This window comes from Oryctolagus cuniculus, chromosome 16 (genome assembly GCF_964237555.1).
Source record: "Oryctolagus cuniculus chromosome 16, mOryCun1.1, whole genome shotgun sequence".
NCBI lineage: Eukaryota > Metazoa > Chordata > Mammalia > Lagomorpha > Leporidae > Oryctolagus > Oryctolagus cuniculus.
The window spans coordinates 27,142,614-27,162,617 of record NC_091447.1 but is presented as its reverse complement, the minus strand read 5'-3'; the positions used below and the strand labels follow the sequence as shown (position 1 = coordinate 27,162,617).

General features: G+C 41.7%; 1 pseudogene; it reads right to left on the bottom strand.

The window, feature by feature from the left end:
- Nucleotides 1–12,960: 12,960 nt before the first annotated feature.
- On the bottom strand, nucleotides 12,961–13,211 carry LOC108177207 (small ribosomal subunit protein eS21 pseudogene; annotated as a pseudogene).
- Between the last annotated feature and the right edge of the window lie 6,793 nt (nucleotides 13,212–20,004).

Below are 20,004 nucleotides of genomic sequence, written 5' to 3'. Positions count from 1 at the left end.
ATATAGAAACATAAGAGCAATCTTATAAGTATAAACATTATTAATGTTAGCTAACTGAATTCATTGGGGTCTTAATGGAATAATACATTATGAACAAGCAGAATTAATTGCTGGACTGCAAGGATGGTTCAGCATTATCAAATCTCTTTGTAACCCATGCTTCAATTAAGATCTTTATTTCTCAACAACTGCATTCCTGGGTTGTGGTGTATTATAAAGCACTTCTTCAAATCTCAAGCCTTATTCCTTTGGTTTCTGTCTCCTCCCTACCTCAATCCAGCTACTGAAGCTACCTCATAACAAATCTGATACAAAGCTTTTCTATTTCATTTTCCGCAAGAAAAGCAATTTTGGTATTGATTTTGTGAACTTTATAAAATTTTACTTTTAATTGTCACAATGTCACAAATGAACAATTATTCTAATGGCCCTCTGATATCTTGGTGGTATTCTCCATTTAATGTGATTTCTTCCCAGAAATAACCCTCCCTCCACTGGAGAAACATAACCTTGGTTCCTGCTCCCACTTCTCCTTTCAATCTCCCCCACAAACCTTTATCCATACCACTACTGAATCTATGAGAAAAATATGTTCTCATGTTTTTCATATAAGAAACACTAATGTTTCTTATATGAAACATTAACATGCTGAAAGAGGAAACATGCAATTATCCCATTAACTGATGTGTTTTGAATATTAGTTTAGATATTGAATGTCCTACGAAGGCCTGTGTGTTAAAGTTTTGGTCCTTAAAGTCTATATCAATATACTAGGATGGTCGAAATTTAATCAGATTGTGGTAATTGGAGGTAGAGTCTTTGGAAGGTGATTGGATTCAACTGGGTCATTAATGCAGAGCCCCATGATTAAATCCTGCTGGCTTTATGAAAGACCACATAGATGTTGACAGCAAATATGCTCCCTGTCTTGCCATGTGATCCTCTGTGCTATGTCGGGATTCTACCAAAAAGAATGCTATTACTAGATGCTGAACCAATGGGAACCAGTCAATGTTGGACTGTAAACCCCCAAAACGATGGTCCAAAATAAATCTCCTTTGTAAAGTTAGCTGCCTTAAATATTTTGTTATATAACAAAAAATACTGACTAATGCTGATTACCATAGGCTTTTGGTAAAATTCAACTTTCATTCTTGAATTAAATTTTTAAAAATTGATATATAAGGATCAGAAATATTTCTTTCTAATTATGATAAACAAATGCCTAAATCAAATACTTGGTATTATATCTAACAGTGAAAAAGGAAAAGTGATTTATTAGAGTTAGGCATGGAATGCACATGCCACTATCATCTCTGTCAGTGATTAATATTCTAAAAGTGCTAGTACAACTGATTAGAAAATTAAGAGCTATGGCTATTGGAGGCTAATTTTCAACTATATTCAGAAAATATAATTGTGTCTTTAAAAAAAATATGAGAATCAACTGAAAAACTATCAGAACAAATAGGAAAGTTCAGTATAAAAAAAAAGTATAGGAGCCAGCATTGTGGTGTGGTTAAGCCTCTGCCGCAGTGTCAGCATCTCATACAGGCGCCAGTTTGAGTCCCAGCTGCTCCACTTCCTATTCAGCTCCCTGCTAATGTGCATGAGAAAGCAGTGGAAGGTGGTCCAACCGCTTGGGCCCCCGCACACATTCTGGGAGGGCTGGAAGAAGCTCCAGGCTCCTGGCTTCAGCCTGCGCTAACCTTGGCTATTGCTGCCATTTGGGGAGTGACCCAGTGGATGGAAGAGATCTGTCTCTCTTTCTCTCTCTCTCCACCTCTCTTCCTCTCTCTGTAACTCTGTCTTTCAAATAAATAATTTTTTTTTAAATTATCATCTCCCATCCTGGAAATAAACAATGCTATTACTAATCTGTTAGAAATATAACAGAAAAGCTATGCAATAACTACAAAACATAAAATCTTAGATTAAATGTAATGAGAAATGCTTGGTCTTCTTAAAGAAATTAATTCTTTTTCTGATGGCCTAAAAGAAAAAAAAATATCTGTGTATATAATGTTCTTAAAGATGCCATTTTTTAAAAAGTTGCAGGATAAAATTTCTCCAGCAAAATAACCAACTATGTTAAAAAAAATCCTATGCATTGCAATTTCTATGTCATGTTTATAAGTGTATATATACACCCACCTGCATTCTTGAAATTATATTACCCAAAATCTCTGGTAAATTATTCTGACTGCTGACAGTATTGGTGATTTATTTATACTCTTCTTAAAGTTTCCTTATGTCTTTATTTCAGCATTTCAGGACTGAAAGTTATTAATGTAAAACTTCTGTGGGAGTTGACATTTGGAACTTCCCATGTCAGAGTTCTAGCTCCATTTCTGATTCCAGCTTCCTGCTAATGCGTACCCTAGGAGGAAGCAGGTCGGCCCAAGTACTTGGCTTCTTGCTACCTTTATCTGGGAGACCTGGATTAAGTTCCCAGTTCCTGGCTTACTCCCAGCCCTGGCTCTTGCAGCCATTTAGGGAGTGAACCAGCAGATGAGATCGATCTGTGTGTGTGCGTGTGCGTGTGTGTGTGTGTCTGCCTTCCAATTAAATAATAAATATTCCTTAAAAGTATGTATATCATGGGGGGAAAATTGAGAACTATTGTTAGTCCAGATTTTCCTGTCTTCACCGAAAATTAATTCAAGAAGGCTTAGAGTTTCAGGAAAAAAACCAACGTTTTACTTTCCTATTTTTTTAACTTTATTTAGTGAATATAAATTTCCAAAGTACAGTTTATGGATTACAATGGCTTTTTCCCCCCCATAACTTCCCTCCCATCTGCAACCCTCCCATCTCCCGCTTCCTCTCCCATTCCATTCACATCAAGATTCATTTTCGATTCTCTTTATATACAGAAGATCAATTTAGTATATATTAAGTAAAGATTTCATCAGTTTGCACCAAAACAGAACATAAAGTGTAAAATATTGTTTGAGTACTAGTTATAGCATTAATTCACATTGAACAACACTTTAAGGACAGAAATCCTGCATGAGGAGTAAGTACACAGTGACTTCTGTTGTTGACTTAACAAATTAACAGTCATGTTTATGGCATCAATAATCTCCCTACGCTCTTGTCATGAGTTGCCAAGGCTATGAAAGCCTTTTCAGTTCACCGACTTCGATCTTATTTAGACAAGGTCATAGTCAAAGTGGAAGTTCTCTCCTCCCTTCAGAGAAAGGTACCTCCTTCTTTGATGGCCCGTTCTTTCTACTTGGATTTCACTCGCAGAGATCTTTCATTTAGGGTTTTTTTTTTTTTTTTTTTTCCCAGAGTGTCTTGGCTTTCCATGCCTAAAATACTCTCCTGGGCTCTTCAGCCAGATCTGAATGCCTTAAGGGCTGATTCTGAGGCCAGAGTGCTGTTTAGGACATCTGTCATTCTATGTGTCTGCTGTGTATCCCGCTTCCCATATTGGAGCGTTCTCTCCCTTTTTGATTCTATCAGTTAGTATTAGCGGACACTAATCTTGTTTATGTGATCCCTTTGATCCTTAGACCTATCATTATGATCAATTGTGAACTGAAATTGATCAGTTGGACTAGTGAGATGGCACTGGTACATGCCACCTTGATGGGATTGAACTGGAATCCCCTGGCACATTTCTAACTCCACCATTTGGGGCAAGTCTGATTGAGCATGTCCCAAATTGTACATCTCCTCCCTCTCTTATTCCAACTCTTATATTTCACAGAGCTCACTTTGCAGTTAAATTTAAACACCTAAGAATAATTGTGTGTTAATTACAGAGTTCAACCAATAATATTAAGTAGAACAAAAAAAATAAAATACTAAAAGGAATAAAATATTAAATTGTACATCATCAGTCAGGACAAGGGCTGATCAAGTCACTGTTTCTCATAGTGTCCCTTTCACTTCAACAGGTTTCCTTTTTGGTGCTCGGTTAGTTGTCATGGATCAGGGAGAACATATGATATTTGTCCCTTTGGCACTGGCTTAATTCACTCAGCATGATGTTCTCCAGATTCCTCCATTTTGTTGCAAATGACCGGATTTCATTGTTTTTTACTGCTATATAGTATTCTATAGAGTACATGCCCCATAATTTCTTTATCCAGTCTACTGTTGATGGGCATTTGGGTTGATTCCAGGTCTTAGTTATTGTGAATTGAGCTGCAATAAACATTAAGGTGCAGACAGCTTTTTTGTTTGTCAATTTAATTTCCTTTGGGTAAATTCCAAGGAGTGGATAGCTCGGTTGTATGGTAGGGTTATATTCAGGTTTCTGAGGAATCTCCAGACTGACTTCCATACTGGCTTAACTAGTTTGCATTCCCACCAACAGTGGGTTAGTGTCCCTTTTTCCCCACATCCTTGCTAGCATCTGTTGTTGGTAGATTTCTGAATGTGAGCCATTCTAACCGGGGTGAGGTGAAACCTCATTGTGGTTTTGATTTGCATTTCCCTGATTGCTAGTGATCCTGAACATTTTTTCATGCGTCTGTTGGCCATTTGGATTTCCAATTTGAAAAATGTCTATTGAGGTCCTTGGCCCATCTCTTAAGTGGGTTGTTTGTTTTGATGTTGTGGAGTTTCTTGATCACTTTGTAGATTCTAGTTATTAACTTTTTATCTGTTGCATAGTTTGCAAATATTTTTTCCCATTCTGTCGGTTGCCTCTTCACTCTCCTGACTGTTTCTTTGGCAGTAGAGAAACTTCTCAATTTGATGCAATCCCAAATGTTAATTTTGGCTTTGACTGCCTGTGCTTCTGGGGTCTTTTCCAAGAAGTCTTTGCTGGTGCCTATATCTTGCAGGGTTTCTCCAATGTCCTCTAATAATTTGACGGTGTTGGGTCATAGATTTAGGTCTTTAATCCATGTTGAGTGGATTTTTGTGTAAGGTGTAAGGTTGGCGTCTTGCTTCAGCTTCTGCACATGGAAATCCAATTTTCCATCACCGTTTATTGAATAGACTGTCCTTACTCCAGGGATTGGTTTTGGATCCTTGATCAAATATGAGTTGGCTGTAGATGTTTGGGTTGATTTCTGGTGTTTCAATTCTGTTCCATTGGTCTATCCATCTGTTTCTGTACCAGTACCATGCTGTTTTGATAACAACTGCCCTGTAGTATGTCCTGAAATCTGGTATTGTGATGCATCCAACTTTGTTTTTGTTGTACAAGGTTGCTTTAGCTATTTGAGGTCTCCTGTGTCTCCATATGAATTTCAGCATCACTTTTTCCAGATCTGAGAAGAATGTCTTTGGTATTTTGATTGGTATTGCATTGAATCTATAAATTGCTTTTGGGAGAATGGACATTTTGATGATATTGATTCTTTCAATCCATGAACATGGAAGATTTTTCCCTTTTTTGGTATCCTCTTCTATTTCTTTCTTTAAGATTTTGTAATTCTCATCATAGAGAGCTTTAACGTCCTTGGTTAAGTTTATGCCAACGTATCTGATTGTTTTGTGGCTATTGTGAATGGGATTTATCTTACAAGTTCTTTCTCAGCCGTGGCATTGCCTGTGTGTACAAAGGCTGTTGATTTTTGTGCATTGGTTTTATATCCTGCCACTTTGCCAAACTCCTCTGAGTTCCAATAGTTCTTTGGACCCCCTAAATAAAGAATCATATCATCTGCAAAGAGGGATAGTTTGAGTTTTTCCTTCCCATTTTGTATCTCTCTAATTTCTTTTTCTTGCCTAATGTCTCTGGCTAAAACTTCTAGTACTATATTGAATAGCAGTGGTGAGAGTGGGCATCCCTGTCTGGTACCAGATCTCAGTGGAAATGCTTCCAACTTTTCCCTATTCAATAGGATACTGGCCGTGGGTTTTTCATATATTGCTTTGATTGTATTGAGGAATGTTCCTTCTATACCCAGTTTGCTTAGAGTTTTCATCATGAAAGGGTGTTGTATTTTATCAAATGCTTTCTCTGCGTCTATTGAGATAATCATGGTTTTTCTTCTGCAGTCTGTTAATGTGGTGTATCACATTGATTGATTTGTGAACATTGAACCATCCCTGCATACCAGGGATAAATCCCACTTGGTCTGGGTGGATGATCTTTCTGATGTGTTGTTGCATTTTATTGGCTAGAATTTTATTGAGGATTTTCGCATCTATGTTCATCAGGGTTATTGGTCTGTAATTCTCTTTGAATGCTGCATCTTTTTCCAGCTTAGGAATTAAGGTGATGCTGGCTTCATAGAAAGAATTTGGGCGGACTCCCTCTTTTTCGATTGTTCTGAATAGTTTGAGAAGAATTGGAGTCAGTTCTTCTTTAAATGTCTGGTAGAATTCAGCAGTGAATCCATCTGGTCCTGGGCTTTTTTTTGTTGGGAGGGCCTTTATTACTGTTTCCATTTCTGTCTAAGTTATGGGTCTGTTTAGGTTCTGTGTCTTCATGTTTCAATTTAGGTAGGTTGCATGTGTCCAGGAATCTATCCATTTCTGATAGATTTCCCTGTTTGCTAGCATGCAAGTCCTTGTAGTAATTTATGATGATTCTTTTTATTTCTGTGGCATCTGTTGTTACGTTTTCTTTTTCATTTCTGATTTTATTGATTTGGATCTTTCCTCTTCTTTTTTTAGTTACTTTCCTATTTTTAAAATCTTTCTCAGGTCATATGATGCATCATTGTTGATTTGCTTGTATTTTCTGAATAAAATAATACTTCCTAACTTCTCAATTAGTATTTTTTAAATATTTGTTTTATTATTTTTTGAAAGTCAGAGTTACACAGAGAGAGGAGAGGCAGAGAGAGAGGTCTTCCATCCAATGGTTCACTCCTCAATTGGCCGCAATGGCAGGAACTGTGCTGATCCGAAGCCAGGAGACAGGAGCTTCTTCCAGGTCTCCCGTGGGGGTGCAGGGGCCCAAGGACTTGGCCCATTTTCTACTGCTTTCCCAGGCCAAAGCAGAGAGCTGGATGGGAAGTGGAGCAGCTGGGTCTCGAACTGGCACCCATATGGAATGCTGGCACTTCAGGCCAGGGCGTTAACTTGTGCCACAGTGCCAGCCCCCTCTATTAGTATTTATTACTTAGCAGGTAATCAAGGCTCTGACACATAAAATGTGCCCTAAGTGATAAGACTGCTGCTTTGGCAATATCTTCCCACCTGCTGAGCCTGCTGTATCCTGCTGTACCATGTGGAACAAGCTGGGAATATCTGCGAGGAACTAGGAGCCAAGACTCTTTCAACTTATCCTATGATGCCACTGGCTCTTGCGGTGGGAGAAGCAACACACTGTGGTACAAATGTGTGTGGGTGAAAGAGGCAGCCAGGCAGACAAAGGATTCATGATTCTACTTCCCAGATGTCTCCTTCTCTCCCACCAGCAACCAGCTTCTCTCCTCGCAAACAACCATAGACACAGCCATACTGTGAGTGAAGCCATCACCACTCAGGAGTATCTCACAGCCTAAGTCCTAACACAGCAAAGGAGGTGCCCATGAAAATCCTTTGTTCAGCCCAGGCTGGGAAGCAACGATGCCCAGAGCCTGGTCATGGTGAACTGACATGCAAAGCGTCTTGAGCATCAGACAAGCCGGCGCTCAGATTTAGCTCTATGGCTGACTTTAGGGCCCTTCAATGTCCCTGACAAGAATACATGTGCCAGTTCCTGGAGATACAGTGCTGAGCACAATCAGTTTGGTCCTGGGTCTTAAAAGCCCAGCAGGATCCCATATGTGAGGACAGGGCTACCTTGCTGGGTCATTATGAGGTTTCAATCGGGCTAATGTCTTTAAAGTATGAATTTGATATACAGTAGGGGCTCAACAATTTTCCACTTCTTTCCACCCTCTCTTCCTTCCATGACTGCCCCCTTCCCTTGCTTTCTTTGGCCACTCTATTGCTGAAGCCAGGAACAGAAGATGGGAAAAGCTCAAATTAACATAGCTTCTTCTGGTGAAGAAGGCTAGCTGTGAGACTGGGAGCAGAAGCATCTATTAGGTCCTCATCTATGGGGTATCTGCAGCTCTAACCTGAGCATAAACATCTCTGCCTGTCTATAAGGCCATGTCTGAAGGCTGACACATCACGCATTTGTCTGGATACAAGTGAAGCTATCTGTAGGGTCAGGAGTTAAAAAAAAGTGCACTAAATGTTTGTGCGAACTCTAATGAAAATAGATTCTTTAAGAGAGCTGTGTGTTTACTGTTGTTTTCTCCTGTTGTTGACTTTGATACAGACTTCTAATCTCAGAAGTCATATTAAAGACATGCACACTAAGTTTATTGCAGATACGTGATAGGTAAGCTGGCTAATGGACTCTGGCTTGTTTTCCTTTACAGATATTTCTTTTTTGCAGAGCAATAACAAAAACAACAACAATAATAATGTTGTTTATTAACCTTCAACTTTCACTGAATCTCTCACTCAAATGAAGACAGCCTTCAAGTTGCCCTACCTTTATAAGGGTCTTGAAACATGCCATGCATAACATCTCAAGCTTTCTCAAATGACAAAGGGAAAATTTTCTTCCATAAAATGATCATATGAGAAAAAGCATTGTGGAACAAAAGAGCTACTTTTCACCTGATGAGCTACAAGTTGATATGATGAGCTATACTGCTGATGGCAACAACCCACAAATGCACAGCCTGGAATTTTCAGTGACAAGGAGAGTGGTGATTTATTCCATTAATTGCCATTGCAGAGTCCAGGGAGATCTCCAGGGAAACATACTGGCCTCACCTCAGCCAGGGAGTTAACAGTGTCTTGCTTGAGGAACCCACCCTCATGTCCCAGAGCAGTGCGTCCCAGTGGAAGCTACTGATGCATGCCCCACCAACAAAAGTTTTGCTTTCATGGGTCTGAAGGGAAGCCTGAGCATCAGAACTTCTAGAACTCTCCAGGTGTTACCATGTGCAACCTAGGTTCCAGATCTCACTCTCCAAACGGGAGCTCAGCTGGGCAGGATGCAGGCTGGAATGGCTGAGATGTGGGAAACCAGTCATGGGCCCCTGCCAACTCACCTCACATCGAGGGGAAAGGGAGAACCAGCTTGGGCCATTATTGCTCCTAAGGGAAGGGAATTGGTAAAGCTGCACATTCTAGGGGATTCTCCCCCAGAGAGTGGGACGGACAACAGCCAGGTGAAAAGAAAGCCCATCACCTGACCATAGACCTGTGTTCTGACATGAGGGACTGTTAACTAGCCTCATGGAGAGTCTCTATGTGATCCCTATTTGACTTACATCCCTATTGATGTCCATTCAATGTGTGTTTGGGTCAGGTATTATTTAACTGTAGGCCAGAGATCATGATGTCTCTGGTGGTTTCCGAAGTTCTTTTTTCAGTGCCTCCACCAGCCCCTACCAGTACCCAGGCCAAAAAGTCTGCCAGATTCTGATTGATCTATGTGAAAGGCAAAGGCAGAGCTACCAAGGTGGAAATAAGTGATCGGGAGCTACAATATTCTATTTTTTAAATTTTATTTATTTATTTGAGAGGTAGAGTTACAGACAGAGAGGGGGAGAGACAGAGAGGTCTTCCATCTGTTGATTCACTCCCCAAATGGCCGCAGTGGCCGGAGCTGGGACGATTTGAAGCCAGGGGCCAGGAGCTTCTTCTGGATCCCCAAATGCAGGTGCAGGGACCCAGGCCCTTGGGCCATCTTCCACTGCTTTCCCAGGCCATAGCAGATCAGATCAGAAGAGGAGCAGCTGGGACACGAACTGGCACCCATATGGGATGCCAGTGCCATAGGTGGTAGCTTAGCCTACTGCCCCACAGCACCGGCCCCTACTGTTTAGGCCTGTCCCCAAAGACAGTCCCTTTGGTGTCTCAAGAAACACTGTTCGGAGGCCGGTATTGTGGCGGAGTAAAGCCACTACCTGAGACTCCAGCAACTCTGTGGCACTGGTTCACATCCTAGCTGCTCCACTTACAATCCTAATGGCCTAGGAAAAAGTAGTGGAAGATGGTCCAAGTGTTTGGACCCCTGCCACCCACAAGGGAGACCATGATAATGCTTCTGGTTCCTGGCTTTGGCCCGCCTCAGCACTGGCTATTGTGGCCATCTGGGGAGTGAATCAGTGGATGGAAGACCTCTCTCTGTCTCTCTCTCTCTCTCTTTCTCTCTCTCCCTTTCTCTCTGTAACTCTGACTTTCAAAATAAATAAATATTTTTAAAAAAATAAAAGCAAAACAGTTGGAAAACATAGATTGTGTCCCTCTGTCTTGCTTTAACAGGAAACCAAAGCTCAAAGAAGTTGCTCTGTCCAAGGGCAATTATAAAAGAGCCCCACCTGGTCTGAAATCTCGATTTCCAATCTCAAAATTAGTTCTTTCTTAGTCAAAGGCCTGAACGGCACCATAAAACTTGGGCTTCTTTCTAAGTCAGTCTAGAGTCTCTTAGGAAATCTCCAGGACAGAAGGAAAAGGTTCTGGAGGTCTGATTATCAGCACTCGCAGCTGACCTGTCCACATTCTGTTCCTGGCCACTTGTCCTAGTCGACATCATGAACAGTGCAGGATCATCCAAGAAATGCTAAACAGGAATGCAGTGTTGGGACCAACCTCCCAGTGGCCCTGAGCTCGTGCAGCTTCTCTATGATAGAGATGGGCATCTTCATGGCTTGATATTCACACACTCTTTCCAAGTCCCCCTTCCAAACACAGCCAGGCCTTATGCCTTCCCTGGGCCCCCATTGCTTCCTCATGCAGGGCTCAAATTACTTCTCATGAGCATTTATTTGAACTCCCAACTTACCTCCCTCCCTGCCTAAAATGGCAACAATATTATTACTACAACTTCATTATTACAACTATTGCTTGGACTTTTGCCTTCATTCAGCATCCATTCTTAGCAGGGCACTGTGCCAGTGTACAACAGGAGTAGCTAACTTACCACCCTGGGAGACCAGACCCACAGCCGCTTGCGTTTTCCAGAGAAGGAACTAGTGTACAATGTCTATGGGTTTTCTGTCTCACTGTAATAAATTAGCCCAAATTTACTGTTTTAAAACCCAAATTCATCAACACAGAAGTCTTAGTTGGGACTCACCAGGCTAAAAGCAAGACACTGGCAGGACTGCATCCCTCCCTGGAGGCTCTGTGGGGACATCCCATTTCCTGCTTCTCCAGCTTTCCAGAGGACAGCCACACTTCTTGGCTGATGGATCCCTTCCATGTTCAAAGCCAGCGATGGTGGGTTGAGTCCTCGCATCATGTCACTCTCATCCTCTCTTCTGCCTCAACCTCCCACTTTAAATGACCCCGTGATTACATTGTGCTCCACGGGCTGGATAGATGCTCTCCCTATCTTAAGATGGGCTGATTATAAACTGATCTTCTGTATATAAAGAGAATCAAAAATGAATCCTCATGTGAATGGAAGGGGAGAGGGAGTGGGAAAGGGGAGGGATGCGGGTGGGAGAGACGATATGGGGGGGAAGCCATTGTAATCCATAAGCTGTACTTTGGAAATTTATATTCATTAAATAAAAGTTAAAAAAAAAAGATGGGCTGATTAACAATATTTGTTCTATTTGTAATCTTAGTTTCCCTCAGACAAGTATGTAAAACATTCACAAGTTCTGAGAATCAGGACATGGACATCTTTTGGAGAAGGGGACATTACTCTGCCTAACATAAAGATCTTACATCATTTGGAGGTAACAAATGAACTTGCTGTATTTGGCTATTGCTCTGTTTAACTCTAAAACCTCTACTATTAACCCCAATGCCCACATCTACTGGTAAACTTCTATGAACAATGTTGCTCTCAAAGACCCTCTCCCATGGCAGGTAGCATCTTGGACACTGGTGGCTCCTGTATGAATCAGAGTTAACCATGTACAGAAGGACTCATGGGTCTGTGCAGGGGAGAGGCCTAAAATGTCACCAATGATAATGGCCAGTGAGAGGGAAGCACATGGGAAAGGCTGTGGGTGCACAGAAGAGGGAATGACTAATTGTGCAGGAAGGGAAGGCGGTGTGGGATGTGGTTGCAGAGGATCTGTGAAGAGAGCCGAAGAATAATTACTTCGCTCAGCAGGGGAGGAGGTGAAGGAGGCTTCATGCATAGAGAATAATGTAAGAAAGGCTGAGCTAGGGAAGGGACTGGCTGTTTGTGGGAAAAAAATAAATCATTTTGGTGAGGCCAAACCAAATGTCTGAAATGAAAATATGGCAACTGTGGTTAGAAAGGGCTCTAATAGTAAAGACTGTTGGAGGCAATGCTAAGGAATTGGGATTTATTGTGGAGGAAATGGAGTGCCTTAGAGGATTCTAAGGAAGGGAGGACCATAATCGAATTTGTGTATCCTAGTCATTTCTGGTAACTTCTCAGAAGATGACTTAGTTGGCAAGTTGGGAGTGAGGTAATACAGGCAGAGTTCAATGTCCAGGTGAGAGCTAGAGGTCAAGAACAGCCATGGCCATGCGAGTGGACTGCAAAAGGCAAATTCAATTGACATTTGTGGGTGTGTATGAGAAAAGATTTAGGGAGTGAGAAGCAGTAAAGAGAGTTGGGAAAACTGAGTTAGGGAAGAGGGTAGCACCCTAAACAGGTAGAATTTCATGCAAACTCACACAACAGTCATCAGCAAGGATATTTGTAAATGTACAACATTGACTTATAGAAAAAAGTTCCTTTAGGGAGCTTGAATCTCTTTATCCCATCATGTAGAGGGCACTGCTCCTGGTGGAAGTTGGAATTGCAGATGCTGCAGTAAGTTAGGGTACTTGTGCTGTGTGTTTGGGAGAGGGAGCCCCTTCTAAATCAACTCTTCATACCATTGTGCACCAGGGCTCCCTTTTCCTCCACCACACAGGATCCCTGTGAGCAGAGACTCAACTTTCTGCTTCCCAGACCACATAACCCTCTCCGTCCCCCACACCACTGTGGCATCTGCCCAATTCTTCAGAGAAAGCTAGACTGCTTTTCTTTTTTGTTCTTGAGCTTTCCACCATTCATTTGTCAAAAACACTCCACATCCTTGATTCTGTTAATCAGAAGTTCTTTGAAACAATGCCATCAGATTTGGCCAGCTAGAGAATGGAATCATCAGACTCACTCATCCTGTGCATAGCACTACAGATCATAGGTCTTGAACTGGCAGTTAGACCTGCCTGTGACCTTGTTGACCTCGGCCACGTTCATTTGGACGAATGGGTGGTTCTTGGCCCCAGTGATGCAAATGCTGGCAGAGAATTCCCACGGCACGTACAGGGTCCACAAACTCGCCGGTGTCATCCTGCATGTCCAGGCTGTGCCTGACCACCAAAGGAGAAAAGTGCTAGAACTGTTTTTCTAATCATTTGGTAGTGGCAGGATTTGGGGAAGGAACAAATTTCTAGTGTGCACATGTTTCTGTACACACCTGGGTGGATGTGTAAATCTGTGTGTTACTGTATGTGTTTGAGATATGTATTTATGTGTGGTTTGTCTTAGTTTCCAGATTCAACAAATGAAAATACAGGTTAAATGTGAATTTCAGGTAAAAACTGACAAATATCTTTTTAATGTGAGTATATCAGTGTGTCAATGCAGTAACTAGGGCTTATTTGTACTAAAATATTACTCACTATTCACTTGAGATCAAAAGTGTAATCCATGTACTTGTGTGTTTTGTGCATAAGCTAAGTCATTTATGTGTGTTTTTCATTTGCTTGTGTATCTACATGCTTGTGTGTACCTGAGTGTGTGTTGTGAGTGAATGAATGTGGTTTTATTGTTTGTATGAATGTAGATATAGGTTGTGGATTCCTAATAAGAGATTTTTTAAAACTATATAGGCTCTAGGAAAAATAGAATTCAGCACTTACAAGAAAAAAATGGTTGAATTTTTTATTACTGTTCATGAAGTTTGAACAAGTCACTGCAAGATTAAGAGCCTGAACTAGACTCATTCATTTAAATATGCATTGCTCATTCTAGGAGCAGAAGGTAAGAAGACAAATAATTCATAGAGGGCTCACAGTCTAGAGAAAGGACATAGATGAAAGTGATAAGGTTATGATGTAGTAAATGTACCAATAAATGTGCAAGGCAAAATCCCAATGAATATGGCAGTACCTTCCAGTTCTTTGTGTCTGTGAAGCCAGCCCTACCATTAAGGCAGGCAGATAATTCAATGTGATGGTTTTATTGCTTGGAATCTTTAAATTATGATTATTGATGGGAGGGTACGTGCAGCTCTGCTAAACACAGACAATCATCCGGACATCAACTGCAGAGGGGTTGCTCTATTTGTCAAGTGTGTTTGTCTTTAATACCAGCAGTGCTCATGAAAGCCAAGACATGTCGCTGACTTCTGCATTTGAAGTCTTCCACTCCTCCGGTCATTTTCGGCAGTGCACCTTGCTGCTTTAAAGGGCTGCTTGCCTCTGGGGGGAGGGTCAGGAGGCACATCTCAGCTCTCTCCAGAATCCAGCCTGATGCTACGGCTCTTTCCACTTTTACATCCTTAGGCTCACCCACAATTTTCAGGCTCTGTCTTTCAAAATAAAATTAGCTGGCTAAGTGCAATCCTGGCCATTCTGGCTTCAAATCTGTCTCAAGCGAGCTTTCACACCCTACAGAAAGCTGCCTTAATAGCATAACTGAGGAATTATGTAGGAGTTTCCGAATCCAATGGTCTGTAGTTAGAATGCAAGCCAAGGTGCTACAGCAAGAGGACATCAGTGGCTGCAACAAGACAGAAGTTTATTTCTCACTTACCTAGTAGTCTGAGCTCATGGTGTCCTGACTCACTCATCCTGTGCATGGCATTATAGATCATAGGTCTTAAACTGGCGGTTAAACCTGACCGTGACCTTGTTGACCTTGGCCACATTCATTTGGACGGATGTGGTTCTTAGTCCCGATGATGCGATTGCTGGCAGAGCATTTCCACGGCACGTACAGGGTCTACAAACTCACCGGCGTCATTCTGCATGTCCAGGCTGTCCCCAGTCCCCAAGGGACAAAGAGCCCCTTAGCTCCTTCTGGCTTGTTACACTCCTGCACCTTCAATCCATGGCTGCCAGCCCAAGTCTAAAATGTTTCCTTGACTTTCACCCAATGGCCCACAACAGTCAACAGGAAAGAGAGGGGAAGGGGAGCGCAGGTCCATTGCTCCCAAAAGGTGAGACTTGGGAACTGCATGAATCACTTTCCCCGACACGCACATTTCTGTACTCACAGAAGGCAGAAACATGGTCTTCATTTGGCTTTCTATGCAGCCTCTGTCCAAAGTGAACTTGCCTCCAAATATTTAAGAGTTTTCAGAACAAACAGCCTTTGGAATACATTTCTGTCTTTATGCCTACTTGGAGGTGCAATAACAGCACTGAATATTCTATGTGTACTAGACACATAAGAATTCCTTAGCATCTGTTAATTCATTGGCTTCTGATAGGCAAGTCACCTGAGAAGTGAAGGGACTTGCCCACTGAGAACTAGAGTTGGTTTCTGTATCTCCAGGTTCTGCTTCTGTGGGTTCAACCAACGTTGGCCTGAAAATATTTGGAGAAAAGATTTGAATCTGTACTAAATCTGTACAGGATTTTTTCTTGTTGATATTCACTAAACAATACATCACAACAATTATTTGTATAGCATTGGCACTGTTATATAGAAATGCAAAAAGTGCATAGGGGAATGTTTATGGTTTATATGCAAAATATTCTATTACTTTATATCAGGCACTTAAGCATCCATGGATCTTGGTATTCTCAAGGGTCCTGAACCAATCCCCAGTGGATGTCAAGTGACTGCCACAGAGGTGCCAAAAGAGGCATTTAGACTCAGACTTTTTCCCACATACTGCCCTGCCTGCCGTAATCTGCTGATGACTGGACATATGCTGGATTTTCAGTGTTCTGCTTCACCAACTGCCCTGTCTCTCTTCTTTGCAGCCCAGAAACAAAGTAGGAACTACATTCCCCAGAATGCCATTCCCTTGAGGACCCAGGTTAGAGCACCAGTGACAGGCAGAAAAGCAGAGACCTTTATCCTGCAGAAGTGGCTGCACCCAGACATCTGGGCAGGCTCCTGAGGACTCTGCTCTTAGTGCTTTAAGTTGAGATCTCACCTGGCAACTTCGCTGCCCTTTGCATCTTGGACATCTCCAATGGTCACATAAACCTGTGATTCCTAGTCTGAACCTTAGAGACACAGAAGGTAAGATCAGGAGATGCAGCAGAATTCTTTGTCAGAAAAAACACTAAAATCAGAAGTAGACAGACGGGATTGGAATCTCAGCTTGCTTCCTCGATGACCACGTATGCCCTCAGGCACGTCACTGAGTGTGAACACAAGCATATTTCATTTAACAGAGAACAGCAATGTCTACAAAATCATTGAGAGGATCCCTTGCAGAAACTATTGAACAACAATTAGGACAACACAAAACAAGAGTGGGTTGTTACTGTTACTATTACTATTAATAATCAAGCATTTTATCAGCATTATTACATTTAATCCCCAAACAATTCTGGCTACTATTTCTACTCCCATTTGACAAACACAGAGAACTGAGTTACCCTGCAAATGATCATGCAACCAGTTCTTGACAGAGCCAAATCTTGAGCCTAGTCTCTCAAGTTCCAAACTCACACTCAACCACTATGCATGTTTTTTCTCTTAATACTGACATATTTCAACCTGTTTGTTTCAACCTTAACAAACATTTTGCCACAGTAGTGAAGCAAGAAGCTATAGCAGTTGGGATGGGTGGTTTGTGCAGGAGTCAAGCTGACACTTCAGGCACCCAGATCTCACACCGGAGTCCCTGGGTTTGAGTCCAGGCTTTGCTTCCAATTCCAGCTTCTTGGAATGCACACCTTGGAAGGCAGCAGGTGAAGGCTCAAGTACTTAGATCCTTGATACCCATATGAAAGACCTCGATTGAATTCCATGCTCCTGGTTTTACCCTGGCCCAGCCCTGGGTATTGTGTGTTGTGGGCATCTGAGAAGCAAAACCAGTGGATGGAAGATTCATTTATATTCTCCCCCATCCCTTCCCCTCTCCTCCCCCCCCCCCATCTCTGTTTCTCTGCCTTTCAAAGGCAGACACAAAAAATGTAAAAAATTTTAAAAAAAAAAGAAATTGTGGGCAGTCAGATATACGGAACAACCTCCCACTAACTTTTTTTTTTAAGATTTATTTATTTATTTATTTGAAAGTAGAGTTACCCAGAGAGAAGGAAAGGCAGAGAGAGAGAGAGAGAGAGAGAGAGAGGTCTTCCATCCGTTGGTTCTTCTGGGTCTCCCATGCGAGTTCAGGGGCCCAAGCACCTGGGCCATCTTCTACTGCTTTTCCAGGCCACAGCAGAGAGCTGGATCGGACATGGAACAGCTGGGTCTTGAACTGATACCCATATGAAATGCCAGCACTGCAGGTGGTGGCTTTACCCACTACACGACAGCGCCAGCCCCCGACTAGTTTCTAGAATCCAACATGTAATTGTTCCGTCTAGTGAGGTATCTAGTACCAAACTAATTTTGAGGAAAAGCTCAACAACTTCCTCAATGGCAACGCTCTCAACCTGGAGAAATTGCTTTTTCCTGGTAACAATATGAACAACTCCTCACCAGTGCCTTCCTTTTTTTTTTTTTTTTTTTTTTTTAAACCAAAGCTTCAGGAAGCACTGTTTGTGAATTTCCTTCTGAATAGCTCATTAAGTCATTTGCTTTTGTTCCTGCTCCTGTCTCTTCTACTGTGCTCTGTGTCTTTATTTGTGCTTTTTCTTTAGGGTCAGCAAAGAGCCTAAAAGGCTCCCTTATGTAAAAATCCTAAAACTTAACTGTGTTTTTACCCCAAGGCTTAATTTTAAGAAGTCATGCCTGTTCTATACTTAGGCCTATTCAAAGTGTGGCATTATGTAGAACAGCGAGCTGAAGCAAAAGGTAGTGAATCTCATTGGCAGTCTAATCGGCACAGAGCTATGTCTATTGAAACGTTGTAAATAGAAATAATATCCAAGAAAAAAGAAATTGCCTCTAGGGTTGTGCCCACCAGATCTGCTTACAAATCCCAAACAAAGCTTGTCAAGTCAAGTCTCTCTCCCCCACTGTCTGGAACAAAGCAATCATTTTTTAAAATATATGTTGAGTGAATGAATATTATTCTCATTTCTCCCTTGCCACTCATTATCTACTAATGACCTTTTCCTGCCCACCTCTTTCCTATCCTTAGGGACTGCATTTCCCAGGCTTTCTTGCTAAGTAGCCACAGGCGATGAGATGTTGGAAGGTCAAAGACACCTTAGGTTTCTCGTCCCATCCCACTTGCCTTCTGCCCTTTGTCTGCCTGTGCCCTCCATGGAAGAGCACCCATGGAATGGACCCTCCACTATATAGCCACCTGTCACTGGTCTCCCAGAACATGCTTTCCTCCTCCATCCCTTTCAGGTCAAGGGATAGAAAGCACTTCTGTTGCTGGTTGCTGATTTTCTTCAAATACTTTTTAGTTTTTACAACTCTACCCACATCTTGGTGAACCATCCCTTTGTTAAACTCTATAGTTGAACGAGATGACTTCAATTTGGGTTTTTGCCAAGATCCTTACTGAATAAATGACACAGCTATATAAATGAAATGATTTAGAAAACCAGCTTTGGGGGCTGGTGCTGTGGCGCAGCAGGTTAACACCCCAGCCTGAAGCTCTGGCATCCCATATGGGCACCAGTTTGAGACCTGGCTTCTCCACTTCCTATTCAGCTCTCTGCTGTGGCCTGGGAAAGCAATAGAAGATGGCCCAAGTCCTTGGGCCCCTGCACCCGCATGGGAGACCTGGAAGAAGCTCCTGGCTCTTGGCTTCGGATCAGTATAGCTCCAGCTGTTGTGGCCAATTGGGGAGTGAACCAGCGGATGGAAGACCTCTCTCTCTCTCTCTGCCTCTCCTCTTTCTGTGTAACTCTGACTTTTAAATAAATAAAAAAATCTTTAAAAAAAACAGCTTTCATAAGTGGAAAAATCATTTCCTAAAACAAAATCTCAATTATTGAAATTTTCCTTAAACATCAGTTATTACATGCAAAAGTATACATTTATTTTTATATAATATTCACCAGGGGTCAGAGACAGATAATGTAATTGATAAAATTGGTCTAAGGAAAAAAAAAGTTACTAAGAGCATTAATAATGACAGCTGGCAATTAGCTTGTATATGTATTACAGAGTAAATGTTCATGGAAAATGCATATTATTTATAAAAATGCAAAGATTTCATTTTGTGCACCAAAATAAACTGATCTTATAGATCAATTTTTCAATAAATTTTTGAAGTACTCTCATTTGTGTATATATTACAAAATAGTCTCAGTCGATAATGAAATTGATAGATGCACCCTAGTACATCATCTGTGGTCCAACCTCCCACAAAGGGCAGAACTCTTTTTACTTGGTAACTACATGGGGTTTTTGTTTGTTTGTTTGTTTGTTTTGAGAGATGGGGTTGAAGTGAAGTTCAGACATAGCCAAATATGAGTTTCAGGTTATAGGGTTGACATAACATTCAGGTTATGTGGAGACATCTCAATCTAAAGTCTGATAACTTCATAATCAAAATGATCAACAAGGAGAGAAGGCTTTGACTTCTTTTGGTTAAGAGGCAGATTGAAAGACAGAGACATCATCATATTAGAGTGAGTGACAGGCCTCCCAGGACCCCAGTCCAGCTCTGAATGAATACCAGATCTCTCACTTCCGCCTCATACATCCACTCTCCTGAGTATGTGGGTGCTTGCTCTTTTTCACCCTCACTTGCCCTCTTTATAATACATGACACTTTTATAATTTAAAAGTAAGAATAAGGGAGTGGACAGTTAACCTAGTGATTGAGATGCCAACATTGGACATCAGAGTACCTGGTTTCTTTCTTGGCTCTGGCTGCTGATTACACCTTCCTGCCATTGCAGACCCTGAGAGGCTGTTGTGGAAGCCCAAGTAATTGAATTCTTACCAAACATGGAGGAAACCTAGACTGAATTCCTGGCTCCCTGCTTCAGCCTAGCCTAGTCTGTGCTGTTGAGGCCTTTGAGGGGATGAGCCAGTCAATGGGCACTCTA